This window comes from Ambystoma mexicanum, unplaced genomic scaffold, assembly GCF_040938575.1.
Source record: "Ambystoma mexicanum isolate Mex_15411 unplaced genomic scaffold, UKY_AmexF1_1 Mex_scaf106, whole genome shotgun sequence".
NCBI classification, from domain to species: Eukaryota; Metazoa; Chordata; class Amphibia; order Caudata; family Ambystomatidae; genus Ambystoma; species Ambystoma mexicanum.
In genome coordinates this window covers 83,310-107,365 of record NW_027182332.1, presented here as the reverse complement: position 1 = coordinate 107,365, position 24,056 = coordinate 83,310, and the positions used below count along the sequence as shown (strand labels likewise).

The 24,056-nt window shown below is 47.1% G+C and overlaps 66 non-coding genes across 66 annotated transcripts; all 66 read right to left on the bottom strand.

Moving 5' to 3' along the window:
* Positions 1-42: 42 nt before the first annotated feature.
* LOC138553235 (5S ribosomal RNA) lies at positions 43-161 on the bottom strand. Its single transcript, XR_011296901.1, has one exon. It is a non-coding gene; the product is annotated as a 5S ribosomal RNA (ribosomal RNA).
* A 106-nt stretch (positions 162-267) lies between these two features.
* On the bottom strand, positions 268-386 carry LOC138552999 (5S ribosomal RNA). Its single transcript, XR_011296677.1, has one exon. It is a non-coding gene; the product is annotated as a 5S ribosomal RNA (ribosomal RNA).
* Positions 387-492: 106 nt separating this feature from the next.
* Positions 493-611, bottom strand: LOC138552796 (5S ribosomal RNA). The gene has a single exon (XR_011296474.1). It is a non-coding gene; the product is annotated as a 5S ribosomal RNA (ribosomal RNA).
* A 107-nt stretch (positions 612-718) lies between these two features.
* Positions 719-837, bottom strand: LOC138553234 (5S ribosomal RNA). The gene has a single exon (XR_011296900.1). It is a non-coding gene; the product is annotated as a 5S ribosomal RNA (ribosomal RNA).
* A 463-nt stretch (positions 838-1,300) lies between these two features.
* On the bottom strand, positions 1,301-1,419 carry LOC138553233 (5S ribosomal RNA). Its single transcript, XR_011296899.1, has one exon. It is a non-coding gene; the product is annotated as a 5S ribosomal RNA (ribosomal RNA).
* Positions 1,420-1,525: 106 nt separating this feature from the next.
* Positions 1,526-1,644, bottom strand: LOC138552742 (5S ribosomal RNA). Its single transcript, XR_011296420.1, has one exon. It is a non-coding gene; the product is annotated as a 5S ribosomal RNA (ribosomal RNA).
* Positions 1,645-1,750: 106 nt separating this feature from the next.
* On the bottom strand, positions 1,751-1,869 carry LOC138553231 (5S ribosomal RNA). Its single transcript, XR_011296897.1, has one exon. It is a non-coding gene; the product is annotated as a 5S ribosomal RNA (ribosomal RNA).
* A 666-nt stretch (positions 1,870-2,535) lies between these two features.
* Positions 2,536-2,654, bottom strand: LOC138552604 (5S ribosomal RNA). The gene has a single exon (XR_011296284.1). It is a non-coding gene; the product is annotated as a 5S ribosomal RNA (ribosomal RNA).
* A 106-nt stretch (positions 2,655-2,760) lies between these two features.
* LOC138553230 (5S ribosomal RNA) lies at positions 2,761-2,879 on the bottom strand. The gene has a single exon (XR_011296896.1). It is a non-coding gene; the product is annotated as a 5S ribosomal RNA (ribosomal RNA).
* A 106-nt stretch (positions 2,880-2,985) lies between these two features.
* Positions 2,986-3,104, bottom strand: LOC138552962 (5S ribosomal RNA). The gene has a single exon (XR_011296640.1). It is a non-coding gene; the product is annotated as a 5S ribosomal RNA (ribosomal RNA).
* A 666-nt stretch (positions 3,105-3,770) lies between these two features.
* Positions 3,771-3,889, bottom strand: LOC138553229 (5S ribosomal RNA). The gene has a single exon (XR_011296895.1). It is a non-coding gene; the product is annotated as a 5S ribosomal RNA (ribosomal RNA).
* A 106-nt stretch (positions 3,890-3,995) lies between these two features.
* Positions 3,996-4,114, bottom strand: LOC138553228 (5S ribosomal RNA). Its single transcript, XR_011296894.1, has one exon. It is a non-coding gene; the product is annotated as a 5S ribosomal RNA (ribosomal RNA).
* Positions 4,115-4,220: 106 nt separating this feature from the next.
* On the bottom strand, positions 4,221-4,339 carry LOC138552795 (5S ribosomal RNA). Its single transcript, XR_011296473.1, has one exon. It is a non-coding gene; the product is annotated as a 5S ribosomal RNA (ribosomal RNA).
* A 107-nt stretch (positions 4,340-4,446) lies between these two features.
* Positions 4,447-4,565, bottom strand: LOC138553227 (5S ribosomal RNA). Its single transcript, XR_011296893.1, has one exon. It is a non-coding gene; the product is annotated as a 5S ribosomal RNA (ribosomal RNA).
* A 463-nt stretch (positions 4,566-5,028) lies between these two features.
* Positions 5,029-5,147, bottom strand: LOC138553225 (5S ribosomal RNA). The gene has a single exon (XR_011296891.1). It is a non-coding gene; the product is annotated as a 5S ribosomal RNA (ribosomal RNA).
* Positions 5,148-5,253: 106 nt separating this feature from the next.
* On the bottom strand, positions 5,254-5,372 carry LOC138552516 (5S ribosomal RNA). Its single transcript, XR_011296198.1, has one exon. It is a non-coding gene; the product is annotated as a 5S ribosomal RNA (ribosomal RNA).
* Positions 5,373-5,478: 106 nt separating this feature from the next.
* On the bottom strand, positions 5,479-5,597 carry LOC138552794 (5S ribosomal RNA). Its single transcript, XR_011296472.1, has one exon. It is a non-coding gene; the product is annotated as a 5S ribosomal RNA (ribosomal RNA).
* A 107-nt stretch (positions 5,598-5,704) lies between these two features.
* On the bottom strand, positions 5,705-5,823 carry LOC138553224 (5S ribosomal RNA). Its single transcript, XR_011296890.1, has one exon. It is a non-coding gene; the product is annotated as a 5S ribosomal RNA (ribosomal RNA).
* Positions 5,824-6,286: 463 nt separating this feature from the next.
* On the bottom strand, positions 6,287-6,405 carry LOC138553223 (5S ribosomal RNA). Its single transcript, XR_011296889.1, has one exon. It is a non-coding gene; the product is annotated as a 5S ribosomal RNA (ribosomal RNA).
* A 106-nt stretch (positions 6,406-6,511) lies between these two features.
* On the bottom strand, positions 6,512-6,630 carry LOC138552515 (5S ribosomal RNA). Its single transcript, XR_011296197.1, has one exon. It is a non-coding gene; the product is annotated as a 5S ribosomal RNA (ribosomal RNA).
* A 106-nt stretch (positions 6,631-6,736) lies between these two features.
* LOC138552793 (5S ribosomal RNA) lies at positions 6,737-6,855 on the bottom strand. Its single transcript, XR_011296471.1, has one exon. It is a non-coding gene; the product is annotated as a 5S ribosomal RNA (ribosomal RNA).
* Positions 6,856-6,962: 107 nt separating this feature from the next.
* Positions 6,963-7,081, bottom strand: LOC138553222 (5S ribosomal RNA). The gene has a single exon (XR_011296888.1). It is a non-coding gene; the product is annotated as a 5S ribosomal RNA (ribosomal RNA).
* A 463-nt stretch (positions 7,082-7,544) lies between these two features.
* Positions 7,545-7,663, bottom strand: LOC138553112 (5S ribosomal RNA). The gene has a single exon (XR_011296788.1). It is a non-coding gene; the product is annotated as a 5S ribosomal RNA (ribosomal RNA).
* A 106-nt stretch (positions 7,664-7,769) lies between these two features.
* LOC138552792 (5S ribosomal RNA) lies at positions 7,770-7,888 on the bottom strand. Its single transcript, XR_011296470.1, has one exon. It is a non-coding gene; the product is annotated as a 5S ribosomal RNA (ribosomal RNA).
* Positions 7,889-7,995: 107 nt separating this feature from the next.
* On the bottom strand, positions 7,996-8,114 carry LOC138552637 (5S ribosomal RNA). The gene has a single exon (XR_011296317.1). It is a non-coding gene; the product is annotated as a 5S ribosomal RNA (ribosomal RNA).
* A 463-nt stretch (positions 8,115-8,577) lies between these two features.
* Positions 8,578-8,696, bottom strand: LOC138553221 (5S ribosomal RNA). The gene has a single exon (XR_011296887.1). It is a non-coding gene; the product is annotated as a 5S ribosomal RNA (ribosomal RNA).
* A 106-nt stretch (positions 8,697-8,802) lies between these two features.
* Positions 8,803-8,921, bottom strand: LOC138553219 (5S ribosomal RNA). Its single transcript, XR_011296885.1, has one exon. It is a non-coding gene; the product is annotated as a 5S ribosomal RNA (ribosomal RNA).
* Positions 8,922-9,587: 666 nt separating this feature from the next.
* LOC138552741 (5S ribosomal RNA) lies at positions 9,588-9,706 on the bottom strand. Its single transcript, XR_011296419.1, has one exon. It is a non-coding gene; the product is annotated as a 5S ribosomal RNA (ribosomal RNA).
* Positions 9,707-9,812: 106 nt separating this feature from the next.
* LOC138553218 (5S ribosomal RNA) lies at positions 9,813-9,931 on the bottom strand. The gene has a single exon (XR_011296884.1). It is a non-coding gene; the product is annotated as a 5S ribosomal RNA (ribosomal RNA).
* Positions 9,932-10,037: 106 nt separating this feature from the next.
* On the bottom strand, positions 10,038-10,156 carry LOC138552791 (5S ribosomal RNA). Its single transcript, XR_011296469.1, has one exon. It is a non-coding gene; the product is annotated as a 5S ribosomal RNA (ribosomal RNA).
* Positions 10,157-10,263: 107 nt separating this feature from the next.
* On the bottom strand, positions 10,264-10,382 carry LOC138553217 (5S ribosomal RNA). The gene has a single exon (XR_011296883.1). It is a non-coding gene; the product is annotated as a 5S ribosomal RNA (ribosomal RNA).
* Positions 10,383-10,845: 463 nt separating this feature from the next.
* Positions 10,846-10,964, bottom strand: LOC138553216 (5S ribosomal RNA). Its single transcript, XR_011296882.1, has one exon. It is a non-coding gene; the product is annotated as a 5S ribosomal RNA (ribosomal RNA).
* A 106-nt stretch (positions 10,965-11,070) lies between these two features.
* LOC138552514 (5S ribosomal RNA) lies at positions 11,071-11,189 on the bottom strand. The gene has a single exon (XR_011296196.1). It is a non-coding gene; the product is annotated as a 5S ribosomal RNA (ribosomal RNA).
* A 106-nt stretch (positions 11,190-11,295) lies between these two features.
* On the bottom strand, positions 11,296-11,414 carry LOC138552790 (5S ribosomal RNA). The gene has a single exon (XR_011296468.1). It is a non-coding gene; the product is annotated as a 5S ribosomal RNA (ribosomal RNA).
* Positions 11,415-11,521: 107 nt separating this feature from the next.
* Positions 11,522-11,640, bottom strand: LOC138553215 (5S ribosomal RNA). The gene has a single exon (XR_011296881.1). It is a non-coding gene; the product is annotated as a 5S ribosomal RNA (ribosomal RNA).
* Positions 11,641-12,103: 463 nt separating this feature from the next.
* On the bottom strand, positions 12,104-12,222 carry LOC138553111 (5S ribosomal RNA). Its single transcript, XR_011296787.1, has one exon. It is a non-coding gene; the product is annotated as a 5S ribosomal RNA (ribosomal RNA).
* Positions 12,223-12,328: 106 nt separating this feature from the next.
* LOC138552788 (5S ribosomal RNA) lies at positions 12,329-12,447 on the bottom strand. Its single transcript, XR_011296466.1, has one exon. It is a non-coding gene; the product is annotated as a 5S ribosomal RNA (ribosomal RNA).
* A 107-nt stretch (positions 12,448-12,554) lies between these two features.
* LOC138552636 (5S ribosomal RNA) lies at positions 12,555-12,673 on the bottom strand. The gene has a single exon (XR_011296316.1). It is a non-coding gene; the product is annotated as a 5S ribosomal RNA (ribosomal RNA).
* Positions 12,674-13,136: 463 nt separating this feature from the next.
* LOC138553214 (5S ribosomal RNA) lies at positions 13,137-13,255 on the bottom strand. The gene has a single exon (XR_011296880.1). It is a non-coding gene; the product is annotated as a 5S ribosomal RNA (ribosomal RNA).
* Positions 13,256-13,361: 106 nt separating this feature from the next.
* Positions 13,362-13,480, bottom strand: LOC138553213 (5S ribosomal RNA). The gene has a single exon (XR_011296879.1). It is a non-coding gene; the product is annotated as a 5S ribosomal RNA (ribosomal RNA).
* A 666-nt stretch (positions 13,481-14,146) lies between these two features.
* Positions 14,147-14,265, bottom strand: LOC138553212 (5S ribosomal RNA). Its single transcript, XR_011296878.1, has one exon. It is a non-coding gene; the product is annotated as a 5S ribosomal RNA (ribosomal RNA).
* Positions 14,266-14,371: 106 nt separating this feature from the next.
* On the bottom strand, positions 14,372-14,490 carry LOC138553211 (5S ribosomal RNA). The gene has a single exon (XR_011296877.1). It is a non-coding gene; the product is annotated as a 5S ribosomal RNA (ribosomal RNA).
* A 666-nt stretch (positions 14,491-15,156) lies between these two features.
* Positions 15,157-15,275, bottom strand: LOC138553210 (5S ribosomal RNA). The gene has a single exon (XR_011296876.1). It is a non-coding gene; the product is annotated as a 5S ribosomal RNA (ribosomal RNA).
* A 106-nt stretch (positions 15,276-15,381) lies between these two features.
* Positions 15,382-15,500, bottom strand: LOC138553208 (5S ribosomal RNA). Its single transcript, XR_011296874.1, has one exon. It is a non-coding gene; the product is annotated as a 5S ribosomal RNA (ribosomal RNA).
* Positions 15,501-15,606: 106 nt separating this feature from the next.
* On the bottom strand, positions 15,607-15,725 carry LOC138552961 (5S ribosomal RNA). The gene has a single exon (XR_011296639.1). It is a non-coding gene; the product is annotated as a 5S ribosomal RNA (ribosomal RNA).
* Positions 15,726-16,391: 666 nt separating this feature from the next.
* LOC138553207 (5S ribosomal RNA) lies at positions 16,392-16,510 on the bottom strand. Its single transcript, XR_011296873.1, has one exon. It is a non-coding gene; the product is annotated as a 5S ribosomal RNA (ribosomal RNA).
* Positions 16,511-16,616: 106 nt separating this feature from the next.
* Positions 16,617-16,735, bottom strand: LOC138553206 (5S ribosomal RNA). The gene has a single exon (XR_011296872.1). It is a non-coding gene; the product is annotated as a 5S ribosomal RNA (ribosomal RNA).
* Positions 16,736-16,841: 106 nt separating this feature from the next.
* On the bottom strand, positions 16,842-16,960 carry LOC138552787 (5S ribosomal RNA). The gene has a single exon (XR_011296465.1). It is a non-coding gene; the product is annotated as a 5S ribosomal RNA (ribosomal RNA).
* Positions 16,961-17,067: 107 nt separating this feature from the next.
* Positions 17,068-17,186, bottom strand: LOC138553205 (5S ribosomal RNA). Its single transcript, XR_011296871.1, has one exon. It is a non-coding gene; the product is annotated as a 5S ribosomal RNA (ribosomal RNA).
* Positions 17,187-17,649: 463 nt separating this feature from the next.
* Positions 17,650-17,768, bottom strand: LOC138553204 (5S ribosomal RNA). Its single transcript, XR_011296870.1, has one exon. It is a non-coding gene; the product is annotated as a 5S ribosomal RNA (ribosomal RNA).
* Positions 17,769-17,874: 106 nt separating this feature from the next.
* Positions 17,875-17,993, bottom strand: LOC138552513 (5S ribosomal RNA). The gene has a single exon (XR_011296195.1). It is a non-coding gene; the product is annotated as a 5S ribosomal RNA (ribosomal RNA).
* A 106-nt stretch (positions 17,994-18,099) lies between these two features.
* LOC138552786 (5S ribosomal RNA) lies at positions 18,100-18,218 on the bottom strand. Its single transcript, XR_011296464.1, has one exon. It is a non-coding gene; the product is annotated as a 5S ribosomal RNA (ribosomal RNA).
* Positions 18,219-18,325: 107 nt separating this feature from the next.
* On the bottom strand, positions 18,326-18,444 carry LOC138553203 (5S ribosomal RNA). Its single transcript, XR_011296869.1, has one exon. It is a non-coding gene; the product is annotated as a 5S ribosomal RNA (ribosomal RNA).
* Positions 18,445-18,907: 463 nt separating this feature from the next.
* On the bottom strand, positions 18,908-19,026 carry LOC138553202 (5S ribosomal RNA). Its single transcript, XR_011296868.1, has one exon. It is a non-coding gene; the product is annotated as a 5S ribosomal RNA (ribosomal RNA).
* A 106-nt stretch (positions 19,027-19,132) lies between these two features.
* Positions 19,133-19,251, bottom strand: LOC138552512 (5S ribosomal RNA). The gene has a single exon (XR_011296194.1). It is a non-coding gene; the product is annotated as a 5S ribosomal RNA (ribosomal RNA).
* A 106-nt stretch (positions 19,252-19,357) lies between these two features.
* LOC138552785 (5S ribosomal RNA) lies at positions 19,358-19,476 on the bottom strand. Its single transcript, XR_011296463.1, has one exon. It is a non-coding gene; the product is annotated as a 5S ribosomal RNA (ribosomal RNA).
* Positions 19,477-19,583: 107 nt separating this feature from the next.
* On the bottom strand, positions 19,584-19,702 carry LOC138553341 (5S ribosomal RNA). The gene has a single exon (XR_011297003.1). It is a non-coding gene; the product is annotated as a 5S ribosomal RNA (ribosomal RNA).
* Positions 19,703-20,165: 463 nt separating this feature from the next.
* Positions 20,166-20,284, bottom strand: LOC138552740 (5S ribosomal RNA). Its single transcript, XR_011296418.1, has one exon. It is a non-coding gene; the product is annotated as a 5S ribosomal RNA (ribosomal RNA).
* A 106-nt stretch (positions 20,285-20,390) lies between these two features.
* LOC138553201 (5S ribosomal RNA) lies at positions 20,391-20,509 on the bottom strand. Its single transcript, XR_011296867.1, has one exon. It is a non-coding gene; the product is annotated as a 5S ribosomal RNA (ribosomal RNA).
* Positions 20,510-21,175: 666 nt separating this feature from the next.
* Positions 21,176-21,294, bottom strand: LOC138552603 (5S ribosomal RNA). The gene has a single exon (XR_011296283.1). It is a non-coding gene; the product is annotated as a 5S ribosomal RNA (ribosomal RNA).
* Positions 21,295-21,400: 106 nt separating this feature from the next.
* LOC138553199 (5S ribosomal RNA) lies at positions 21,401-21,519 on the bottom strand. The gene has a single exon (XR_011296866.1). It is a non-coding gene; the product is annotated as a 5S ribosomal RNA (ribosomal RNA).
* Positions 21,520-21,625: 106 nt separating this feature from the next.
* LOC138553198 (5S ribosomal RNA) lies at positions 21,626-21,744 on the bottom strand. The gene has a single exon (XR_011296865.1). It is a non-coding gene; the product is annotated as a 5S ribosomal RNA (ribosomal RNA).
* A 666-nt stretch (positions 21,745-22,410) lies between these two features.
* LOC138552952 (5S ribosomal RNA) lies at positions 22,411-22,529 on the bottom strand. The gene has a single exon (XR_011296630.1). It is a non-coding gene; the product is annotated as a 5S ribosomal RNA (ribosomal RNA).
* Positions 22,530-22,635: 106 nt separating this feature from the next.
* On the bottom strand, positions 22,636-22,754 carry LOC138553196 (5S ribosomal RNA). Its single transcript, XR_011296863.1, has one exon. It is a non-coding gene; the product is annotated as a 5S ribosomal RNA (ribosomal RNA).
* A 106-nt stretch (positions 22,755-22,860) lies between these two features.
* LOC138552960 (5S ribosomal RNA) lies at positions 22,861-22,979 on the bottom strand. The gene has a single exon (XR_011296638.1). It is a non-coding gene; the product is annotated as a 5S ribosomal RNA (ribosomal RNA).
* A 655-nt stretch (positions 22,980-23,634) lies between these two features.
* LOC138552946 (5S ribosomal RNA) lies at positions 23,635-23,753 on the bottom strand. The gene has a single exon (XR_011296624.1). It is a non-coding gene; the product is annotated as a 5S ribosomal RNA (ribosomal RNA).
* Between the last annotated feature and the right edge of the window lie 303 nt (positions 23,754-24,056).

The following is a 24,056-nucleotide window of genomic DNA, read 5'->3' as shown; positions in this document are numbered from 1 at the left end:
TAATTGAGAAGTTGCGCAATTACTAATCATGGAGCACAAAATAGCCTACAGCACCTGGTATTCCCAGGCGGTCTCCCATCCAGGTACTAACTAGGCCCGACACTGCTTAGCTTCCGAGATCAGACGAGATCGGGCGCATTCAGTGTGGTGTGGCCGTAGGCTCTGGGCCTAGTGAGTTTTGTACTTTTAAGCATCTAGTCGGCTAGACCTTGCAGTTTTGAAAGGCAATTGAGAAATGGCTCACTTCCTGAACTTGGAGCACAAAAAAGCCTACAGCACCTGATATTCCCAGGCGGTCTCCCATCCAGGTACTAACTAGGCCCGCCACTGCTTAGCTTCCGAGATCAGACGAGATCGGGCGCATTCAGTGTGGTGTGGCCGTAGGCTCTGGGCCTAGTGAGTTTTGTACTTTTAAGCATCTAGTCGGCTAGACCTTGCAGTTTTGAAAGGCAATTGAGAAATGGCTCACTTCCTGAACTTGGAGCACAAAAAAGCCTACAGCACCTGGTATTCCCATGCGGTCTCCCATCCAGGTACTAACTAGGCCCGACACTGCTTAGCTTCCGAGATCAGACGAGATCAGGCGCATTCAGTGTGGTGTGGCCGTAGGCTCTGGGCCTAGTGAGTTTTGTACTTTTAAGCATCTAGTCGGCTAGACCTTGCAGTTTTGAAAGGCAATTGAGAAATGGCTCACTTCCTGAACTTGGAGCAAAAAAAAAGCCTACAGCACCTGGTATTCCCAGGCGGTCTCCCATCCAGGTACTAACTAGGCCCGACACTGCTTAGCTTCCGAGATCAGACGAGATCGGGCGCATTCAGTGTGGTGTGGCCGTAGGCTCTAGAAATGCTAAGAATATTACTCTTATGCATTTGCATTTAGTAAGCTAAGCCATGCAGCCACTTGCAACATGATACCACGCTCATCGCTCGATCAGGCTCGATCAGGCGAGATATATAAGACTGGTGGGCCCATTCAGGACTCCTATGTCTGGTAGGATAACTTTAATCCATCCATCCTGTTTCTGTTGCAGGGAGGTGGAGAGAACAATCAACACAATAACGGCTTTCTTTCATGCCTCTTGAAGGACTCAATATTCTCTGTACTGCATTACATGTGAAAGTCGATTTATTACCCATGAACACACTACCTGTATGCTAATTATATGTAAATAGGTAGCTCCAGCCCTCATAATGCTGTCCAACATTTCCGCTATAAAACGGGATACAATTATTTTGGAAACATACCAAATTTGAAAAGTAATTGAGAAGTTGCGCAATTACTAATCATGGAGCACAAAATAGCCTACAGCACCTGGTATTCCCAGGCGGTCTCCCATCCAGGTACTAACTAGGCCCGACACTGCTTAGCTTCCGAGATCAGACGAGATCGGGCGCATTCAGTGTGGTGTGGCCGTAGGCTCTGGGCCTAGTGAGTTTTGTACTTTTAAGCATCTAGTCGGCTAGACCTTGCAGTTTTGAAAGGCAATTGAGAAATGGCTCACTTCCTGAACTTGGAGCACAAAAAAGCCTACAGCACCTGGTATTCCCAGGCGGTCTCCCATCCAGGTACTAACTAGGCCCGACACTGCTTAGCTTCCGAGATCAGACGAGATCGGGCGCATTCAGTGTGGTGTGGCCGTAGGTTCTGGGCCTAGTGAGTTTTGTACTTTTAAGCATCTAGTCGGCTAGACCTTGCAGTTTTGAAAGGCAATTGAGAAATGGCTCACTTCCTGAACTTGGAGCACAAAAAAGCCTACAGCACCTGGTATTCCCAGGCGGTCTCCCATCCAGGTACTAACTAGGCCCGACACTGCTTAGCTTCCGAGATCAGACGAGATCGGGCGCATTCAGTGTGGTGTGGCCGTAGGCTCTGGTCCTAGTGAGTTTTGTACTTTTAAGCATCTAGTCGGCTAGACCTTGCAGTTTTGAAAGGCAATTGAGAAATGGCTCACTTCCTGAACTTGGAGCACAAAAAAGCCTACAGCACCTGGTATTCCCAGGCGGTCTCCCATCCAGGTACTAACTAGGCCCGACACTGCTTAGTGTGGTGTGGCCGTAGGCTCTAGAAATGCTAAGAATATTACTCTTATGCATTTGCATTTAGTAAGCTAAGCCATGCAGCCACTTGCAACATGATACCACGCTCATCGCTCGATCAGCGCTCGATCAGGCTCGATCAGGCGAGATATATAAGACTGGTGGGCCCATTCAGGACTCCTATGTCTGGTAGGATAACTTTAATCCATCCATCCTGTTTCTGTTGCAGGGAGGTGGAGAGAACAATCAACACAATAACGGCTTTCTTTCATGCCTCTTGAAGGACTCAATATTCTCTGTACTGCATTACATGTGAAAGTCGATTTATTACCCATGAACACACTACCTGTATGCTAATTATATGTAAATAGGTAGCTCCAGCCCTCATAATGCTGTCCAACATTTCCGCTATAAAACGGGATACAATTATTTTGGAAACATACCAAATTTGAAAAGTAATTGAGAAGTTGCGCAATTACTAATCATGGAGCACAAAATAGCCTACAGCACCTGGTATTCCCAGGCGGTCTCCCATCCAGGTACTAACTAGGCCCGACACTGCTTAGCTTCCGAGATCATACGAGATCGGGCGCATTCAGTGTGGTGTGGCCGTAGGCTCTGGGCCTAGTGAGTTTTGTACTTTTAAGCATCTAGTCGGCTAGACCTTGCAGTTTTGAAAGGCAATTGAGAAATGGCTCACTTCCTGAACTTGGAGCACAAAAAAGCCTACAGCACCTGGTATTCCCAGGCGGTCTCCCATCCAGGTACTAACTAGGCCCGACACTGCTTAGCTTCCGAGATCAGACGAGATCGGGCGCATTCAGTGTGGTGTGGCCGTAGGCTCTGGGCCTAGTGAGTTTTGTACTTTTAAGCATATAGTCGGCTAGACCTTGCAGTTTTGAAAGGCAATTGAGAAATGGCTCACTTCCTGAACTTGGAGCACAAAAAAGCCTACAGCACCTGGTATTCCCAGGCGGTCTCCCATCCAGGTACTAACTAGGCCCGACACTGCTTAGCTTCCAAGATCAGACGAGATCGGGCGCATTCAGTGTGGTGTGGCCGTAGGCTCTGGTCCTAGTGAGTTTTGTACTTTTAAGCATCTAGTCGGCTAGACCTTGCAGTTTTGAAAGGCAATTGAGAAATGGCTCACTTCCTGAACTTGGAGCACAAAAAAGCCTACAGCACCTGGTATTCCCAGGCGGTCTCCCATCCAGGTACTAACTAGGCCCGACACTGCTTAGTGTGGTGTGGCCGTAGGCTCTAGAAATGCTAAGAATATTACTCTTATGCATTTGCATTTAGTAAGCTAAGCCATGCAGCCACTTGCAACATGATACCACGCTCATCGCTCGATCAGCGCTCGATCAGGCTCGATCAGGCGAGATATATAAGACTGGTGGGCCCATTCAGGACTCCTATGTCTGGTAGGATAACTTTAATCCATCCATCCTGTTTCTGTTGCAGGGAGGTGGAGAGAACAATCAACACAATAACGGCTTTCTTTCATGCCTCTTGAAGGACTCAATATTCTCTGTACTGCATTACATGTGAAAGTCGATTTATTACCCATGAACACACTACCTGTATGCTAATTATATGTAAATAGGTAGCTCCAGCCCTCATAATGCTGTCCAACATTTCCGCTATAAAACGGGATACAATTATTTTGGAAACATACCAAATTTGAAAAGTAATTGAGAAGTTGCGCAATTACTAATCATGGAGCACAAAATAGCCTACAGCACCTGGTATTCCCAGGCGGTCTCCCATCCAGGTACTAACTAGGCCCGACACTGCTTAGCTTCCGAGATCAGACGAGATCGGGCGCATTCAGTGTGGTGTGGCCGTAGGCTCTGGGCCTAGTGAGTTTTGTACTTTTAAGCATCTAGTCGGCTAGACCTTGCAGTTTTGAAAGGCAATTGAGAAATGGCTCACTTCCTGAACTTGGAGCACAAAAAAGCCTACAGCACCTGGTATTCCCAGGCGGTCTCCCATCCAGGTACTAACTAGGCCCGACACTGCTTAGCTTCCGAGATCAGACGAGATCGGGCGCATTCAGTGTGGTGTGGCCGTAGGCTCTGGGCCTAGTGAGTTTTGTACTTTTAAGCATCTAGTCGGCTAGACCTTGCAGTTTTGAAAGGCAATTGAGAAATGGCTCACTTCCTGAACTTGGAGCACAAAAAAGCCTACAGCACCTGGTATTCCCATGCGGTCTCCCATCCAGGTACTAACTAGGCCCGACACTGCTTAGCTTCCGAGATCAGACGAGATCAGGCGCATTCAGTGTGGTGTGGCCGTAGGCTCTGGGCCTAGTGAGTTTTGTACTTTTAAGCATCTAGTCGGCTAGACCTTGCAGTTTTGAAAGGCAATTGAGAAATGGCTCACTTCCTGAACTTGGAGCAAAAAAAAAGCCTACAGCACCTGGTATTCCCAGGCGGTCTCCCATCCAGGTACTAACTAGGCCCGACACTGCTTAGCTTCCGAGATCAGACGAGATCGGGCGCATTCAGTGTGGTGTGGCCGTAGGCTCTAGAAATGCTAAGAATATTACTCTTATGCATTTGCATTTAGTAAGCTAAGCCATGCAGCCACTTGCAACATGATACCACGCTCATCGCTCGATCAGGCTCGATCAGGCGAGATATATAAGACTGGTGGGCCCATTCAGGACTCCTATGTCTGGTAGGATAACTTTAATCCATCCATCCTGTTTCTGTTGCAGGGAGGTGGAGAGAACAATCAACACAATAACGGCTTTCTTTCATGCCTCTTGAAGGACTCAATATTCTCTGTACTGCATTACATGTGAAAGTCGATTTATTACCCATGAACACACTACCTGTATGCTAATTATATGTAAATAGGTAGCTCCAGCCCTCATAATGCTGTCCAACATTTCCGCTATAAAACGGGATACAATTATTTTGGAAACATACCAAATTTGAAAAGTAATTGAGAAGTTGCGCAATTACTAATCATGGAGCACAAAATAGCCTACAGCACCTGGTATTCCCAGGCGGTCTCCCATCCAGGTACTAACTAGGCCCGACACTGCTTAGCTTCCGAGATCAGACGAGATCGGGCGCATTCAGTGTGGTGTGGCCGTAGGCTCTGGGCCTAGTGAGTTTTGTACTTTTAAGCATCTAGTCGGCTAGACCTTGCAGTTTTGAAAGGCAATTGAGAAATGGCTCACTTCCTGAACTTGGAGCACAAAAAAGCCTACAGCACCTGATATTCCCAGGCGGTCTCCCATCCAGGTACTAACTAGGCCCGACACTGCTTAGCTTCCGAGATCAGACGAGATCGGGCGCATTCAGTGTGGTGTGGCCGTAGGCTCTGGGCCTAGTGAGTTTTGTACTTTTAAGCATCTAGTCGGCTAGACCTTGCAGTTTTGAAAGGCAATTGAGAAATGGCTCACTTCCTGAACTTGGAGCACAAAAAAGCCTACAGCACCTGGTATTCCCATGCGGTCTCCCATCCAGGTACTAACTAGGCCCGACACTGCTTAGCTTCCGAGATCAGACGAGATCAGGCGCATTCAGTGTGGTGTGGCCGTAGGCTCTGGGCCTAGTGAGTTTTGTACTTTTAAGCATCTAGTCGGCTAGACCTTGCAGTTTTGAAAGGCAATTGAGAAATGGCTCACTTCCTGAACTTGGAGCAAAAAAAAAGCCTACAGCACCTGGTATTCCCAGGCGGTCTCCCATCCAGGTACTAACTAGGCCCGACACTGCTTAGCTTCCGAGATCAGACGAGATCGGGCGCATTCAGTGTGGTGTGGCCGTAGGCTCTAGAAATGCTAAGAATATTACTCTTATGCATTTGCATTTAGTAAGCTAAGCCATGCAGCCACTTGCAACATGATACCACGCTCATCGCTCGATCAGGCTCGATCAGGCGAGATATATAAGACTGGTGGGCCCATTCAGGACTCCTATGTCTGGTAGGATAACTTTAATCCATCCATCCTGTTTCTGTTGCAGGGAGGTGGAGAGAACAATCAACACAATAACGGCTTTCTTTCATGCCTCTTGAAGGACTCAATATTCTCTGTACTGCATTACATGTGAAAGTCGATTTATTACCCATGAACACACTACCTGTATGCTAATTATATGTAAATAGGTAGCTCCAGCCCTCATAATGCTGTCCAACATTTCCGCTATAAAACGGGATACAATTATTTTGGAAACATACCAAATTTGAAAAGTAATTGAGAAGTTGCGCAATTACTAATCATGGAGCACAAAATAGCCTACAGCACCTGGTATTCCCAGGCGGTCTCCCATCCAGGTACTAACTAGGCCCGACACTGCTTAGCTTCCGAGATCAGACGAGATCGGGCGCATTCAGTGTGGTGTGGCCGTAGGCTCTGGGCCTAGTGAGTTTTGTACTTTTAAGCATCTAGTCGGCTAGACCTTGCAGTTTTGAAAGGCAATTGAGAAATGGCTCACTTCCTGAACTTGGAGCACAAAAAAGCCTACAGCACCTGATATTCCCAGGCGGTCTCCCATCCAGGTACTAACTAGGCCCGACACTGCTTAGCTTCCGAGATCAGACGAGATCGGGCGCATTCAGTGTGGTGTGGCCGTAGGCTCTGGGCCTAGTGAGTTTTGTACTTTTAAGCATCTAGTCGGCTAGACCTTGCAGTTTTGAAAGGCAATTGAGAAATGGCTCACTTCCTGAACTTGGAGCACAAAAAAGCCTACAGCACCTGGTATTCCCATGCGGTCTCCCATCCAGGTACTAACTAGGCCCGACACTGCTTAGCTTCCGAGATCAGACGAGATCAGGCGCATTCAGTGTGGTGTGGCCGTAGGCTCTGGGCCTAGTGAGTTTTGTACTTTTAAGCATCTAGTCGGCTAGACCTTGCAGTTTTGAAAGGCAATTGAGAAATGGCTCACTTCCTGAACTTGGAGCAAAAAAAAAGCCTACAGCACCTGGTATTCCCAGGCGGTCTCCCATCCAGGTACTAACTAGGCCCGACACTGCTTAGCTTCCGAGATCAGACGAGATCGGGCGCATTCAGTGTGGTGTGGCCGTAGGCTCTAGAAATGCTAAGAATATTACTCTTATGCATTTGCATTTAGTAAGCTAAGCCATGCAGCCACTTGCAACATGATACCACGCTCATCGCTCGATCAGGCTCGATCAGGCGAGATATATAAGACTGGTGGGCCCATTCAGGACTCCTATGTCTGGTAGGATAACTTTAATCCATCCATCCTGTTTCTGTTGCAGGGAGGTGGAGAGAACAATCAACACAATAACGGCTTTCTTTCATGCCTCTTGAAGGACTCAATATTCTCTGTACTGCATTACATGTGAAAGTCGATTTATTACCCATGAACACACTACCTGTATGCTAATTATATGTAAATAGGTAGCTCCAGCCCTCATAATGTTGTCCAACATTTCCGCTATAAAACGGGATAAAATTATTTTGGAAACATACCAAATTTGAAAAGTAATTGAGAAGTTGTGCAATTACTAATCATGGAGCACAAAATAGCCTACAGCACCTGGTATTGCCAGGCGGTCTCCCATCCAGGTACTAACTAGGCCCGACACTGCTTAGCTTCCGAGATCAGACGAGATCGGGCGCATTCAGTGTGGTGTGGCCGTAGGCTCTGGGCCTAGTGAGTTTTGTACTTTTAAGCATCTAGTCGGCTAGACCTTGCAGTTTTGAAAGGCAATTGAGAAATGGCTCACTTCCTGAACTTGGAGCACAAAAAAGCCTACAGCACCTGGTATTCCCATGCGGTCTCCCATCCAGGTACTAACTAGGCCCGACACTGCTTAGCTTCCGAGATCAGACGAGATCAGGCGCATTCAGTGTGGTGTGGCCGTAGGCTCTGGGCCTAGTGAGTTTTGTACTTTTAAGCATATAGTCGGCTAGACCTTGCAGTTTTGAAAGGCAATTGAGAAATGGCTCACTTCCTGAACTTGGAGCAAAAAAAAAGCCTACAGCACCTGGTATTCCCAGGCGGTCTCCCATCCAGGTACTAACTAGGCCCGACACTGCTTAGCTTCCGAGATCAGACGAGATCAGGCGCATTCAGTGTGGTGTGGCCGTAGGCTCTAGAAATGCTAAGAATATTACTCTTATGCATTTGCATTTAGTAAGCTAAGCCATGCAGCCACTTGCAACATGATACCACGCTCATCGCTCGATCAGGCTCGATCAGGCGAGATATATAAGACTGGTGGGCCCATTCAGGACTCCTATGTCTGGTAGGATAACTTTAATCCATCCATCCTGTTTCTGTTGCAGGGAGGTGGAGAGAACAATCAACACAATAACGGCTTTCTTTCATGCCTCTTGAAGGACTCAATATTCTCTGTACTGCATTACATGTGAAAGTCGATTTATTACCCATGAACACACTACCTGTATGCTAATTATATGTAAATAGGTAGCTCCAGCCCTCATAATGTTGTCCAACATTTCCGCTATAAAACGGGATACAATTATTTTGGAAACATACCAAATTTGAAAAGTAATTGAGAAGTTGTGCAATTACTAATCATGGAGCACAAAATAGCCTACAGCACCTGGTATTCCCAGGCGGTCTCCCATCCAGGTACTAACTAGGCCCGACACTGCTTAGCTTCCGAGATCAGACGAGATCGGGCGCATTCAGTGTGGTGTGGCCGTAGGCTCTGGGCCTAGTGAGTTTTGTACTTTTAAGCATCTAGTCGGCTAGACCTTGCAGTTTTGAAAGGCAATTGAGAAATGGCTCACTTCCTGAACTTGGAGCACAAAAAAGCCTACAGCACCTGGTATTCCCAGGCGGTCTCCCATCCAGGTACTAACTAGGCCCGACACTGCTTAGCTTCCGAGATCAGACGAGATCGGGCGCATTCAGTGTGGTGTGGCCGTAGGCTCTGGTCCTAGTGAGTTTTGTACTTTTAAGCATCTAGTCGGCTAGACCTTGCAGTTTTGAAAGGCAATTGAGAAATGGCTCACTTCCTGAACTTGGAGCACAAAAAAGCCTACAGCACCTGGTATTCCCAGGCGGTCTCCCATCCAGGTACTAACTAGGCCCGACACTGCTTAGTGTGGTGTGGCCGTAGGCTCTAGAAATGCTAAGAATATTACTCTTATGCATTTGCATTTAGTAAGCTAAGCCATGCAGCCACTTGCAACATGATACCACGCTCATCGCTCGATCAGCGCTCGATCAGGCTCGATCAGGCGAGATATATAAGACTGGTGGGCCCATTCAGGACTCCTATGTCTGGTAGGATAACTTTAATCCATCCATCCTGTTTCTGTTGCAGGGAGGTGGAGAGAACAATCAACACAATAACGGCTTTCTTTCATGCCTCTTGAAGGACTCAATATTCTCTGTACTGCATTACATGTGAAAGTCGATTTATTACCCATGAACACACTACCTGTATGCTAATTATATGTAAATAGGTAGCTCCAGCCCTCATAATGTTGTCCAACATTTCCGCTATAAAACGGGATACAATTATTTTGGAAACATACCAAATTTGAAAAGTAATTGAGAAGTTGTGCAATTACTAATCATGGAGCACAAAATAGCCTACAGCACCTGGTATTCCCAGGCGGTCTCCCATCCAGGTACTAACTAGGCCCGACACTGCTTAGCTTCCGAGATCAGACGAGATCGGGCGCATTCAGTGTGGTGTGGCCGTAGGTTCTGGGCCTAGTGAGTTTTGTACTTTTAAGCATCTAGTCGGCTAGACCTTGCAGTTTTGAAAGGCAATTGAGAAATGGCTCACTTCCTGAACTTGGAGCACAAAAAAGCCTACAGCACCTGGTATTCCCAGGCGGTCTCCCATCCAGGTACTAACTAGGCCCGACACTGCTTAGCTTCCGAGATCAGACGAGATCGGGCGCATTCAGTGTGGTGTGGCCGTAGGCTCTGGGCCTAGTGAGTTTTGTACTTTTAAGCATCTAGTCGGCTAGACCTTGCAGTTTTGAAAGGCAATTGAGAAATGGCTCACTTCCTGAACTTGGAGCACAAAAAAGCCTACAGCACCTGGTATTCCCATGCGGTCTCCCATCCAGGTACTAACTAGGCCCGACACTGCTTAGCTTCCGAGATCAGACGAGATCAGGCGCATTCAGTGTGGTGTGGCCGTAGGCTCTGGGCCTAGTGAGTTTTGTACTTTTAAGCATCTAGTCGGCTAGACCTTGCAGTTTTGAAAGGCAATTGAGAAATGGCTCACTTCCTGAACTTGGAGCAAAAAAAAAGCCTACAGCACCTGGTATTCCCAGGCGGTCTCCCATCCAGGTACTAACTAGGCCCGACACTGCTTAGCTTCCGAGATCAGACGAGATCGGGCGCATTCAGTGTGGTGTGGCCGTAGGCTCTAGAAATGCTAAGAATATTACTCTTATGCATTTGCATTTAGTAAGCTAAGCCATGCAGCCACTTGCAACATGATACCACGCTCATCGCTCGATCAGGCTCGATCAGGCGAGATATATAAGACTGGTGGGCCCATTCAGGACTCCTATGTCTGGTAGGATAACTTTAATCCATCCATCCTGTTTCTGTTGCAGGGAGGTGGAGAGAACAATCAACACAATAACGGCTTTCTTTCATGCCTCTTGAAGGACTCAATATTCTCTGTACTGCATTACATGTGAAAGTCGATTTATTACCCATGAACACACTACCTGTATGCTAATTATATGTAAATAGGTAGCTCCAGCCCTCATAATGCTGTCCAACATTTCCGCTATAAAACGGGATACAATTATTTTGGAAACATACCAAATTTGAAAAGTAATTGAGAAGTTGCGCAATTACTAATCATGGAGCACAAAATAGCCTACAGCACCTGGTATTCCCAGGCGGTCTCCCATCCAGGTACTAACTAGGCCCGACACTGCTTAGCTTCCGAGATCAGACGAGATCGGGCGCATTCAGTGTGGTGTGGCCGTAGGCTCTGGGCCTAGTGAGTTTTGTACTTTTAAGCATCTAGTCGGCTAGACCTTGCAGTTTTGAAAGGCAATTGAGAAATGGCTCACTTCCTGAACTTGGAGCACAAAAAAGCCTACAGCACCTGATATTCCCAGGCGGTCTCCCATCCAGGTACTAACTAGGCCCGACACTGCTTAGCTTCCGAGATCAGACGAGATCGGGCGCATTCAGTGTGGTGTGGCCGTAGGCTCTGGGCCTAGTGAGTTTTGTACTTTTAAGCATCTAGTCGGCTAGACCTTGCAGTTTTGAAAGGCAATTGAGAAATGGCTCACTTCCTGAACTTGGAGCACAAAAAAGCCTACAGCACCTGGTATTCCCATGCGGTCTCCCATCCAGGTACTAACTAGGCCCGACACTGCTTAGCTTCCGAGATCAGACGAGATCAGGCGCATTCAGTGTGGTGTGGCCGTAGGCTCTGGGCCTAGTGAGTTTTGTACTTTTAAGCATCTAGTCGGCTAGACCTTGCAGTTTTGAAAGGCAATTGAGAAATGGCTCACTTCCTGAACTTGGAGCAAAAAAAAAGCCTACAGCACCTGGTATTCCCAGGCGGTCTCCCATCCAGGTACTAACTAGGCCCGACACTGCTTAGCTTCCGAGATCAGACGAGATCGGGCGCATTCAGTGTGGTGTGGCCGTAGGCTCTAGAAATGCTAAGAATATTACTCTTATGCATTTGCATTTAGTAAGCTAAGCCATGCAGCCACTTGCAACATGATACCACGCTCATCGCTCGATCAGGCTCGATCAGGCGAGATATATAAGACTGGTGGGCCCATTCAGGACTCCTATGTCTGGTAGGATAACTTTAATCCATCCATCCTGTTTCTGTTGCAGGGAGGTGGAGAGAACAATCAACACAATAACGGCTTTCTTTCATGCCTCTTGAAGGACTCAATATTCTCTGTACTGCATTACATGTGAAAGTCGATTTATTACCCATGAACACACTACCTGTATGCTAATTATATGTAAATAGGTAGCTCCAGCCCTCATAATGTTGTCCAACATTTCCGCTATAAAACGGGATAAAATTATTTTGGAAACATACCAAATTTGAAAAGTAATTGAGAAGTTGTGCAATTACTAATCATGGAGCACAAAATAGCCTACAGCACCTGGTATTGCCAGGCGGTCTCCCATCCAGGTACTAACTAGGCCCGACACTGCTTAGCTTCCGAGATCAGACGAGATCGGGCGCATTCAGTGTGGTGTGGCCGTAGGCTCTGGGCCTAGTGAGTTTTGTACTTTTAAGCATCTAGTCGGCTAGACCTTGCAGTTTTGAAAGGCAATTGAGAAATGGCTCACTTCCTGAACTTGGAGCACAAAAAAGCCTACAGCACCTGGTATTCCCATGCGGTCTCCCATCCAGGTACTAACTAGGCCCGACACTGCTTAGCTTCCGAGATCAGACGAGATCAGGCGCATTCAGTGTGGTGTGGCCGTAGGCTCTGGGCCTAGTGAGTTTTGTACTTTTAAGCATATAGTCGGCTAGACCTTGCAGTTTTGAAAGGCAATTGAGAAATGGCTCACTTCCTGAACTTGGAGCAAAAAAAAAGCCTACAGCACCTGGTATTCCCAGGCGGTCTCCCATCCAGGTACTAACTAGGCCCGACACTGCTTAGCTTCCGAGATCAGACGAGATCAGGCGCATTCAGTGTGGTGTGGCCGTAGGCTCTAGAAATGCTAAGAATATTACTCTTATGCATTTGCATTTAGTAAGCTAAGCCATGCAGCCACTTGCAACATGATACCACGCTCATCGCTCGATCAGGCTCGATCAGGCGAGATATATAAGACTGGTGGGCCCATTCAGGACTCCTATGTCTGGTAGGATAACTTTAATCCATCCATCCTGTTTCTGTTGCAGGGAGGTGGAGAGAACAATCAACACAATAACGGCTTTCTTTCATGCCTCTTGAAGGACTCAATATTCTCTGTACTGCATTACATGTGAAAGTCGATTTATTACCCATGAACACACTACCTGTATGCTAATTATATGTAAATAGGTAGCTCCAGCCCTCATAATGTTGTCCAACATTTCCGCTATAAAACGGGATACAATTATTTTGGAAACATACCAAATTTGAAAAGTAATTGAGAAGTTGTGCAATTACTAATCATGGAGCACAAAATAGCCTACAGCACCTGGTATTCCCAGGCGGTCTCCCATCCAGGTACTAACTAGGCCCGACACTGCTTAGCTTCCGAGATCAGACGAGATCGGGCGCATTCAGTGTGGTGTGGCCGTAGGCTCTGGGCCTAGTGAGTTTTGTACTTTTAAGCATCTAGTCGGCTAGACCTTGCAGTTTTGAAAGGCAATTGAGAAATGGCTCACTTCCTGAACTTGGAGCACAAAAAAGCCTACAGCACCTGGTATTCCCAGGCGGTCTCCCATCCAGGTACTAACTAGGCCCGACACTGCTTAGCTTCCGAGATCAGACGAGATCGGGCGCATTCAGTGTGGTGTGGCCGTAGGCTCTGGTCCTAGTGAGTTTTGTACTTTTAAGCATCTAGTCGGCTAGACCTTGCAGTTTTGAAAGGCAATTGAGAAATGGCTCACTTCCTGAACTTGGAGCACAAAAAAGCCTACAGCACCTGGTATTCCCAGGCGGTCTCCCATCCAGGTACTAACTAGGCCCGACACTGCTTAGTGTGGTGTGGCCGTAGGCTCTAGAAATGCTAAGAATATTACTCTTATGCATTTGCATTTAGTAAGCTAAGCCATGCAGCCACTTGCAACATGATACCACGCTCATCGCTCGATCAGCGCTCGATCAGGCTCGATCAGGCGAGATATATAAGACTGGTGGGCCCATTCAGGACTCCTATGTCTGGTAGGATAACTTTAATCCATCCATCCTGTTTCTGTTGCAGGGAGGTGGAGAGAACAATCAACACAATAACGGCTTTCTTTCATGCCTCTTGAAGGACTCAATATTCTCTGTACTGCATTACATGTGAAAGTCGATTTATTACCCATGAACACACTACCTGTATGCTAATTATATGTAAATAGGTAGCTCCAGCCCTCATAATGTTGTCCAACATTTCCGCTATAAAACGGGATACAATTATTTTGGAAACATACCAAATTTGAAAAGTAATTGAGAAGTTGTGCAATTACTAATCATGGAGCACAAAATAGCCTACAGCACCTGGTATTCCCAGGCGGTCTCCCATCCAGGTACTAACTAGGCCCGACACTGCTTAGCTTCCGAGATCAGACGAGATCGGGCGCATTCAGTGTGGTGTGGCCGTAGGCTCTGGGCCTAGTGAGTTTTGTACTTTTAAGCATCTAGTCGGCTAGACCTTGCAGTTTTGAAAGGCAATTGAGAAATGGCTCACTTCCTGAACTTGGAGCACAAAAAAGCCTACAGCACCTGGTATTCCCAGGCGGTCTCCCATCCAGGTACTAACTAGGCCCGACACTGCTTAGCTTCCGAGATCAGACGAGATCGGGCGCATTCAGTGTGGTGTGGCCGTAGGCTCTGGTCCTAGTGAGTTTTGTACTTTTAAGCATCTAGTCGGCTAGACCTTGCAGTTTTGAAAGGCAATTGAGAAATGGCTCACTTCCTGAACTTGGAGCACAAAAAAGCCTACAGCACCTGGTATTCCCAGGCGGTCTCCCATCCAGGTACTAACTAGGCCCGACACTGCTTAGTGTGGTGTGGCCGTAGGCTCTAGAAATGCTAAGAATATTACTCTTATGCATTTGCATTTAGTAAGCTAAGCCATGCAGCCACTTGCAACATGATACCACGCTCATCGCTCGATCAGCGCTCGATCAGGCTCGATCAGGCGAGATATATAAGACTGGTGGGCCCATTCAGAACTCCTATGTCTGGTAGGATAACTTTAATCCATCCATCCTGTTTCTGTTGCAGGGAGGTGGAGAGAACAATCAACACAATAACGGCTTTCTTTCATGCCTCTTGAAGGACTCAATATTCTCTGTACTGCATTACATGTGAAAGTCGATTTATTACCCATGAACACACTACCTGTATGCTAATTATATGTAAATAGGTAGCTCCAGCCCTCATAATGCTGTCCAACATTTCCGCTATAAAACGGGATACAATTATTTTGGAAACATACCAAATTTGAAAAGTAATTGAGAAGTTGCGCAATTACTAATCATGGAGCACAAAATAGCCTACAGCACCTGGTATTCCCAGGCGGTCTCCCATCCAGGTACTAACTAGGCCCGACACTGCTTAGCTTCCGAGATCAGACGAGATCGGGCGCATTCAGTGTGGTGTGGCCGTAGGCTCTGGGCCTAGTGAGTTTTGTACTTTTAAGCATCTAGTCGGCTAGACCTTGCAGTTTTGAAAGGCAATTGAGAAATGGCTCACTTCCTGAACTTGGAGCACAAAAAAGCCTACAGCACCTGGTATTCCCAGGCGGTCTCCCATCCAGGTACTAACTAGGCCCGACACTGCTTAGCTTCCGAGATCAGACGAGATCGGGCGCATTCAGTGTGGTGTGGCCGTAGGCTCTGGGCCTAGTGAGTTTTGTACTTTTAAGCATCTAGTCGGCTAGACCTTGCAGTTTTGAAAGGCAATTGAGAAATGGCTCACTTCCTGAACTTGGAGCACAAAAAAGCCTACAGCACCTGGTATTCCCAGGCGGTCTCCCATCCAGGTACTAACTAGGCCCGACACTGCTTAGCTTCCAAGATCAGACGAGATCGGGCGCATTCAGTGTGGTGTGGCCGTAGGCTCTGGTCCTAGTGAGTTTTGTACTTTTAAGCATCTAGTCGGCTAGACCTTGCAGTTTTGAAAGGCAATTGAGAAATGGCTCACTTCCTGAACTTGGAGCACAAAAAAGCCTACAGCACCTGGTATTCCCAGGCGGTCTCCCATCCAGGTACTAACTAGGCCCGACACTGCTTAGTGTGGTGTGGCCGTAGGCTCTAGAAATGCTAAGAATATTACTCTTATGCATTTGCATTTAGTAAGCTAAGCCATGCAGCCACTTGCAACATGATACCACGCTCATCGCTCGATCAGCGCTCGATCAGGCTCGATCAGGCGAGATATATAAGACTGGTGGGCCCATTCAGGACTCCTATGTCTGGTAGGATAACTTTAATCCATCCATCCTGTTTCTGTTGCAGGGAGGTGGAGAGAACAATCAACACAATAACGGCTTTCTTTCATGCCTCTTGAAGGACTCAATATTCTCTGTACTGCATTACATGTGAAAGTCGATTTATTACCCATGAACACACTACCTGTATGCTAATTATATGTAAATAGGTAGCTCCAGCCCTCATAATGCTGTCCAACATTTCCGCTATAAAACGGGATACAATTATTTTGGAAACATACCAAATTTGAAAAGTAATTGAGAAGTTGCGCAATTACTAATCATGGAGCACAAAATAGCCTACAGCACCTGGTATTCCCAGGCGGTCTCCCATCCAGGTACTAACTAGGCCCGACACTGCTTAGCTTCCGAGATCAGACGAGATCGGGCGCATTCAGTGTGGTGTGGCCGTAGGCTCTGGGCCTAGTGAGTTTTGTACTTTTAAGCATCTAGTCGGCTAGACCTTGCAGTTTTGAAAGGCAATTGAGAAATGGCTCACTTCCTGAACTTGGAGCACAAAAAAGCCTACAGCACCTGGTATTCCCAGGCGGTCTCCCATCCAGGTACTAACTAGGCCCGACACTGCTTAGCTTCCGAGATCAGACGAGATCGGGCGCATTCAGTGTGGTGTGGCCGTAGGCTCTGGGCCTAGTGAGTTTTGTACTTTTAAGCATCTAGTCGGCTAGACCTTGCAGTTTTGAAAGGCAATTGAGAAATGGCTCACTTCCTGAACTTGGAGCACAAAAAAGCCTACAGCACCTGGTATTCCCATGCGGTCTCCCATCCAGGTACTAACTAGGCCCGACACTGCTTAGCTTCCGAGATCAGACGAGATCAGGCGCATTCAGTGTGGTGTGGCCGTAGGCTCTGGGCCTAGTGAGTTTTGTACTTTTAAGCATCTAGTCGGCTAGACCTTGCAGTTTTGAAAGGCAATTGAGAAATGGCTCACTTCCTGAACTTGGAGCAAAAAAAAAGCCTACAGCACCTGGTATTCCCAGGCGGTCTCCCATCCAGGTACTAACTAGGCCCGACACTGCTTAGCTTCCGAGATCAGACGAGATCGGGCGCATTCAGTGTGGTGTGGCCGTAGGCTCTAGAAATGCTAAGAATATTACTCTTATGCATTTGCATTTAGTAAGCTAAGCCATGCAGCCACTTGCAACATGATACCACGCTCATCGCTCGATCAGGCTCGATCAGGCGAGATATATAAGACTGGTGGGCCCATTCAGGACTCCTATGTCTGGTAGGATAACTTTAATCCATCCATCCTGTTTCTGTTGCAGGGAGGTGGAGAGAACAATCAACACAATAACGGCTTTCTTTCATGCCTCTTGAAGGACTCAATATTCTCTGTACTGCATTACATGTGAAAGTCGATTTATTACCCATGAACACACTACCTGTATGCTAATTATATGTAAATAGGTAGCTCCAGCCCTCATAATGCTGTCCAACATTTCCGCTATAAAACGGGATACAATTATTTTGGAAACATACCAAATTTGAAAAGTAATTGAGAAGTTGCGCAATTACTAATCATGGAGCACAAAATAGCCTACAGCACCTGGTATTCCCAGGCGGTCTCCCATCCAGGTACTAACTAGGCCCGACACTGCTTAGCTTCCGAGATCAGACGAGATCGGGCGCATTCAGTGTGGTGTGGCCGTAGGCTCTGGGCCTAGTGAGTTTTGTACTTTTAAGCATCTAGTCGGCTAGACCTTGCAGTTTTGAAAGGCAATTGAGAAATGGCTCACTTCCTGAACTTGGAGCACAAAAAAGCCTACAGCACCTGATATTCCCAGGCGGTCTCCCATCCAGGTACTAACTAGGCCCGACACTGCTTAGCTTCCGAGATCAGACGAGATCGGGCGCATTCAGTGTGGTGTGGCCGTAGGCTCTGGGCCTAGTGAGTTTTGTACTTTTAAGCATCTAGTCGGCTAGACCTTGCAGTTTTGAAAGGCAATTGAGAAATGGCTCACTTCCTGAACTTGGAGCACAAAAAAGCCTACAGCACCTGGTATTCCCATGCGGTCTCCCATCCAGGTACTAACTAGGCCCGACACTGCTTAGCTTCCGAGATCAGACGAGATCAGGCGCATTCAGTGTGGTGTGGCCGTAGGCTCTGGGCCTAGTGAGTTTTGTACTTTTAAGCATCTAGTCGGCTAGACCTTGCAGTTTTGAAAGGCAATTGAGAAATGGCTCACTTCCTGAACTTGGAGCAAAAAAAAAGCCTACAGCACCTGGTATTCCCAGGCGGTCTCCCATCCAGGTACTAACTAGGCCCGACACTGCTTAGCTTCCGAGATCAGACGAGATCGGGCGCATTCAGTGTGGTGTGGCCGTAGGCTCTAGAAATGCTAAGAATATTACTCTTATGCATTTGCATTTAGTAAGCTAAGCCATGCAGCCACTTGCAACATGATACCACGCTCATCGCTCGATCAGGCTCGATCAGGCGAGATATATAAGACTGGTGGGCCCATTCAGGACTCCTATGTCTGGTAGGATAACTTTAATCCATCCATCCTGTTTCTGTTGCAGGGAGGTGGAGAGAACAATCAACACAATAACGGCTTTCTTTCATGCCTCTTGAAGGACTCAATATTCTCTGTACTGCATTACATGTGAAAGTCGATTTATTACCCATGAACACACTACCTGTATGCTAATTATATGTAAATAGGTAGCTCCAGCCCTCATAATGCTGTCCAACATTTCCGCTATAAAACGGGATACAATTATTTTGGAAACATACCAAATTTGAAAAGTAATTGAGAAGTTGCGCAATTACTAATCATGGAGCACAAAATAGCCTACAGCACCTGGTATTCCCAGGCGGTCTCCCATCCAGGTACTAACTAGGCCCGACACTGCTTAGCTTCCGAGATCAGACGAGATCGGGCGCATTCAGTGTGGTGTGGCCGTAGGCTCTGGGCCTAGTGAGTTTTGTACTTTTAAGCATCTAGTCGGCTAGACCTTGCAGTTTTGAAAGGCAATTGAGAAATGGCTCACTTCCTGAACTTGGAGCACAAAAAAGCCTACAGCACCTGATATTCCCAGGCGGTCTCCCATCCAGGTACTAACTAGGCCCGACACTGCTTAGCTTCCGAGATCAGACGAGATCGGGCGCATTCAGTGTGGTGTGGCCGTAGGCTCTGGGCCTAGTGAGTTTTGTACTTTTAAGCATCTAGTCGGCTAGACCTTGCAGTTTTGAAAGGCAATTGAGAAATGGCTCACTTCCTGAACTTGGAGCACAAAAAAGCCTACAGCACCTGGTATTCCCATGCGGTCTCCCATCCAGGTACTAACTAGGCCCGACACTGCTTAGCTTCCGAGATCAGACGAGATCAGGCGCATTCAGTGTGGTGTGGCCGTAGGCTCTGGGCCTAGTGAGTTTTGTACTTTTAAGCATCTAGTCGGCTAGACCTTGCAGTTTTGAAAGGCAATTGAGAAATGGCTCACTTCCTGAACTTGGAGCAAAAAAAAAGCCTACAGCACCTGGTATTCCCAGGCGGTCTCCCATCCAGGTACTAACTAGGCCCAACACTGCTTAGCTTCCGAGATCAGACGAGATCGGGCGCATTCAGTGTGGTGTGGCCGTAGGCTCTAGAAATGCTAAGAATATTACTCTTATGCATTTGCATTTAGTAAGCTAAGCCATGCAGCCACTTGCAACATGATACCACGCTCATCGCTCGATCAGGCTCGATCAGGCGAGATATATAAGACTGGTGGGCCCATTCAGGACTCCTATGTCTGGTAGGATAACTTTAATCCATCCATCCTGTTTCTGTTGCAGGGAGGTGGAGAGAACAATCAACACAATAACGGCTTTCTTTCATGCCTCTTGAAGGACTCAATATTCTCTGTACTGCATTACATGTGAAAGTCGATTTATTACCCATGAACACACTACCTGTATGCTAATTATATGTAAATAGGTAGCTCCAGCCCTCATAATGTTGTCCAACATTTCCGCTATAAAACGGGATACAATTATTTTGGAAACATACCAAATTTGAAAAGTAATTGAGAAGTTGTGCAATTACTAATCATGGAGCACAAAATAGCCTACAGCACCTGGTATTCCCAGGCGGTCTCCCATCCAGGTACTAACTAGGCCCGACACTGCTTAGCTTCCGAGATCAGACGAGATCGGGCGCATTCAGTGTGGTGTGGCCGTAGGTTCTGGGCCTAGTGAGTTTTGTACTTTTAAGCATCTAGTCGGCTAGACCTTGCAGTTTTGAAAGGCAATTGAGAAATGGCTCACTTCCTGAACTTGGAGCACAAAAAAGCCTACAGCACCTGGTATTCCCAGGCGGTCTCCCATCCAGGTACTAACTAGGCCCGACACTGCTTAGCTTCCGAGATCAGACGAGATCGGGCGCATTCAGTGTGGTGTGGCCGTAGGCTCTGGTCCTAGTGAGTTTTGTACTTTTAAGCATCTAGTCGGCTAGACCTTGCAGTTTTGAAAGGCAATTGAGAAATGGCTCACTTCCTGAACTTGGAGCACAAAAAAGCCTACAGCACCTGGTATTCCCAGGCGGTCTCCCATCCAGGTACTAACTAGGCCCGACACTGCTTAGTGTGGTGTGGCCGTAGGCTCTAGAAATGCTAAGAATATTACTCTTATGCATTTGCATTTAGTAAGCTAAGCCATGCAGCCACTTGCAACATGATACCACGCTCATCGCTCGATCAGCGCTCGATCAGGCTCGATCAGGCGAGATATATAAGACTGGTGGGCCCATTCAGGACTCCTATGTCTGGTAGGATAACTTTAATCCATCCATCCTGTTTCTGTTGCAGGGAGGTGGAGAGAACAATCAACACAATAACGGCTTTCTTTCATGCCTCTTGAAGGACTCAATATTCTCTGTACTGCATTACATGTGAAAGTCGATTTATTACCCATGAACACACTACCTGTATGCTAATTATATGTAAATAGGTAGCTCCAGCCCTCATAATGCTGTCCAACATTTCCGCTATAAAACGGGATACAATTATTTTGGAAACATACCAAATTTGAAAAGTAATTGAGAAGTTGCGCAATTACTAATCATGGAGCACAAAATAGCCTACAGCACCTGGTATTCCCAGGCGGTCTCCCATCCAGGTACTAACTAGGCCCGACACTGCTTAGCTTCCGAGATCATACGAGATCGGGCGCATTCAGTGTGGTGTGGCCGTAGGCTCTGGGCCTAGTGAGTTTTGTACTTTTAAGCATCTAGTCGGCTAGACCTTGCAGTTTTGAAAGGCAATTGAGAAATGGCTCACTTCCTGAACTTGGAGCACAAAAAAGCCTACAGCACCTGGTATTCCCAGGCGGTCTCCCATCCAGGTACTAACTAGGCCCGACACTGCTTAGCTTCCGAGATCAGACGAGATCGGGCGCATTCAGTGTGGTGTGGCCGTAGGCTCTGGGCCTAGTGAGTTTTGTACTTTTAAGCATCTAGTCGGCTAGACCTTGCAGTTTTGAAAGGCAATTGAGAAATGGCTCACTTCCTGAACTTGGAGCACAAAAAAGCCTACAGCACCTGGTATTCCCAGGCGGTCTCCCATCCAGGTACTAACTAGGCCCGACACTGCTTAGCTTCCGAGATCAGACGAGATCGGGCGCATTCAGTGTGGTGTGGCCGTAGGCTCTGGTCCTAGTGAGTTTTGTACTTTTAAGCATCTAGTCGGCTAGACCTTGCAGTTTTGAAAGGCAATTGAGAAATGGCTCACTTCCTGAACTTGGAGCACAAAAAAGCCTACAGCACCTGGTATTCCCAGGCGGTCTCCCATCCAGGTACTAACTAGGCCCGACACTGCTTAGTGTGGTGTGGCCGTAGGCTCTAGAAATGCTAAGAATATTACTCTTATGCATTTGCATTTAGTAAGCTAAGCCATGCAGCCACTTGCAACATGATACCACGCTCATCGCTCGATCAGCGCTCGATCAGGCTCGATCAGGCGAGATATATAAGACTGGTGGGCCCATTCAGAACTCCTATGTCTGGTAGGATAACTTTAATCCATCCATCCTGTTTCTGTTGCAGGGAGGTGGAGAGAACAATCAACACAATAACGGCTTTCTTTCATGCCTCTTGAAGGACTCAATATTCTCTGTACTGCATTACATGTGAAAGTCGATTTATTACCCATGAACACACTACCTGTATGCTAATTATATGTAAATAGGTAGCTCCAGCCCTCATAATGCTGTCCAACATTTCCGCTATAAAACGGGATACAATTATTTTGGAAACATACCAAATTTGAAAAGTAATTGAGAAGTTGCGCAATTACTAATCATGGAGCACAAAATAGCCTACAGCACCTGGTATTCCCAGGCGGTCTCCCATCCAGGTACTAACTAGGCCCGACACTGCTTAGCTTCCGAGATCAGACGAGATCGGGCGCATTCAGTGTGGTGTGGCCGTATGCTCTGGGCCTAGTGAGTTTTGTACTTTTAAGCATCTAGTCGGCTAGACCTTGCAGTTTTGAAAGGCAATTGAGAAATGGCTCACTTCCTGAACTTGGAGCACAAAAAAGCCTACAGCACCTGGTATTCCCAGGCGGTCTCCCATCCAGGTACTAACTAGGCCCGACACTGCTTAGCTTCCGAGATCAGACGAGATCGGGCGCATTCAGTGTGGTGTGGCCGTAGGCTCTGGGCCTAGTGAGTTTTGTACTTTTAAGCATCTAGTCGGCTAGACCTTGCAGTTTTGAAAGGCAATTGAGAAATGGCTCACTTCCTGAACTTGGAGCACAAAAAAGCCTACAGCACCTGGTATTCCCAGGCGGTCTCCCATCCAGGTACTAACTAGGCCCGACACTGCTTAGCTTCCAAGATCAGACGAGATCGGGCGCATTCAGTGTGGTGTGGCCGTAGGCTCTGGTCCTAGTGAGTTTTGTACTTTTAAGCATCTAGTCGGCTAGACCTTGCAGTTTTGAAAGGCAATTGAGAAATGGCTCACTTCCTGAACTTGGAGCACAAAAAAGCCTACAGCACCTGGTATTCCCAGGCGGTCTCCCATCCAGGTACTAACTAGGCCCGACACTGCTTAGTGTGGTGTGGCCGTAGGCTCTAGAAATGCTAAGAATATTACTCTTATGCATTTGCATTTAGTAAGCTAAGCCATGCAGCCACTTGCAACATGATACCACGCTCATCGCTCGATCAGGCTCGATCAGGCGAGATATATAAGACTGGTGGGCCCATTCAGGACTCCTATGTCTGGTAGGATAACTTTAATCCATCCATCCTGTTTCTGTTGCAGGGAGGTGGAGAGAACAATCAACACAATAACGGCTTTCTTTCATGCCTCTTGAAGGACTCAATATTCTCTGTACTGCATTACATGTGAAAGTCGATTTATTACCCATGAACACACTACCTGTATGCTAATTATATGTAAATAGGTAGCTCCAGCCCTCATAATGTTGTCCAACATTTCCGCTATAAAACGGGATAAAATTATTTTGGAAACATACCAAATTTGAAAAGTAATTGAGAAGTTGTGCAATTACTAATCATGGAGCACAAAATAGCCTACAGCACCTGGTATTCCCAGGCGGTCTCCCATCCAGGTACTAACTAGGCCCGACACTGCTTAGCTTCCGAGATCAGACGAGATCGGGCGCATTCAGTGTGGTGTGGCAGTAGGCTTTGGGCCTAGTGAGTTTTGTACTTTTAAGCATCTAGTCGGCTAGACCTTGCAGTTTTGAAAGGCAATTGAGAAATGGCTCACTTCCTGAACTTGGAGCACAAAAAAGCCTACAGCACCTGGTATTCCCAGGCGGTCTCCCATCCAGGTACTAACTAGGCCCGACACTGCTTAGTGTGGTGTGGCCGTAGGCTCTAGAAATGCTAAGAATATTACTCTTATGCATTTGCATTTAGTAAGCTAAGCCATGCAGCCACTTGCAACATGATACCACGCTCATCGCTCGATCAGCGCTCGATCAGGC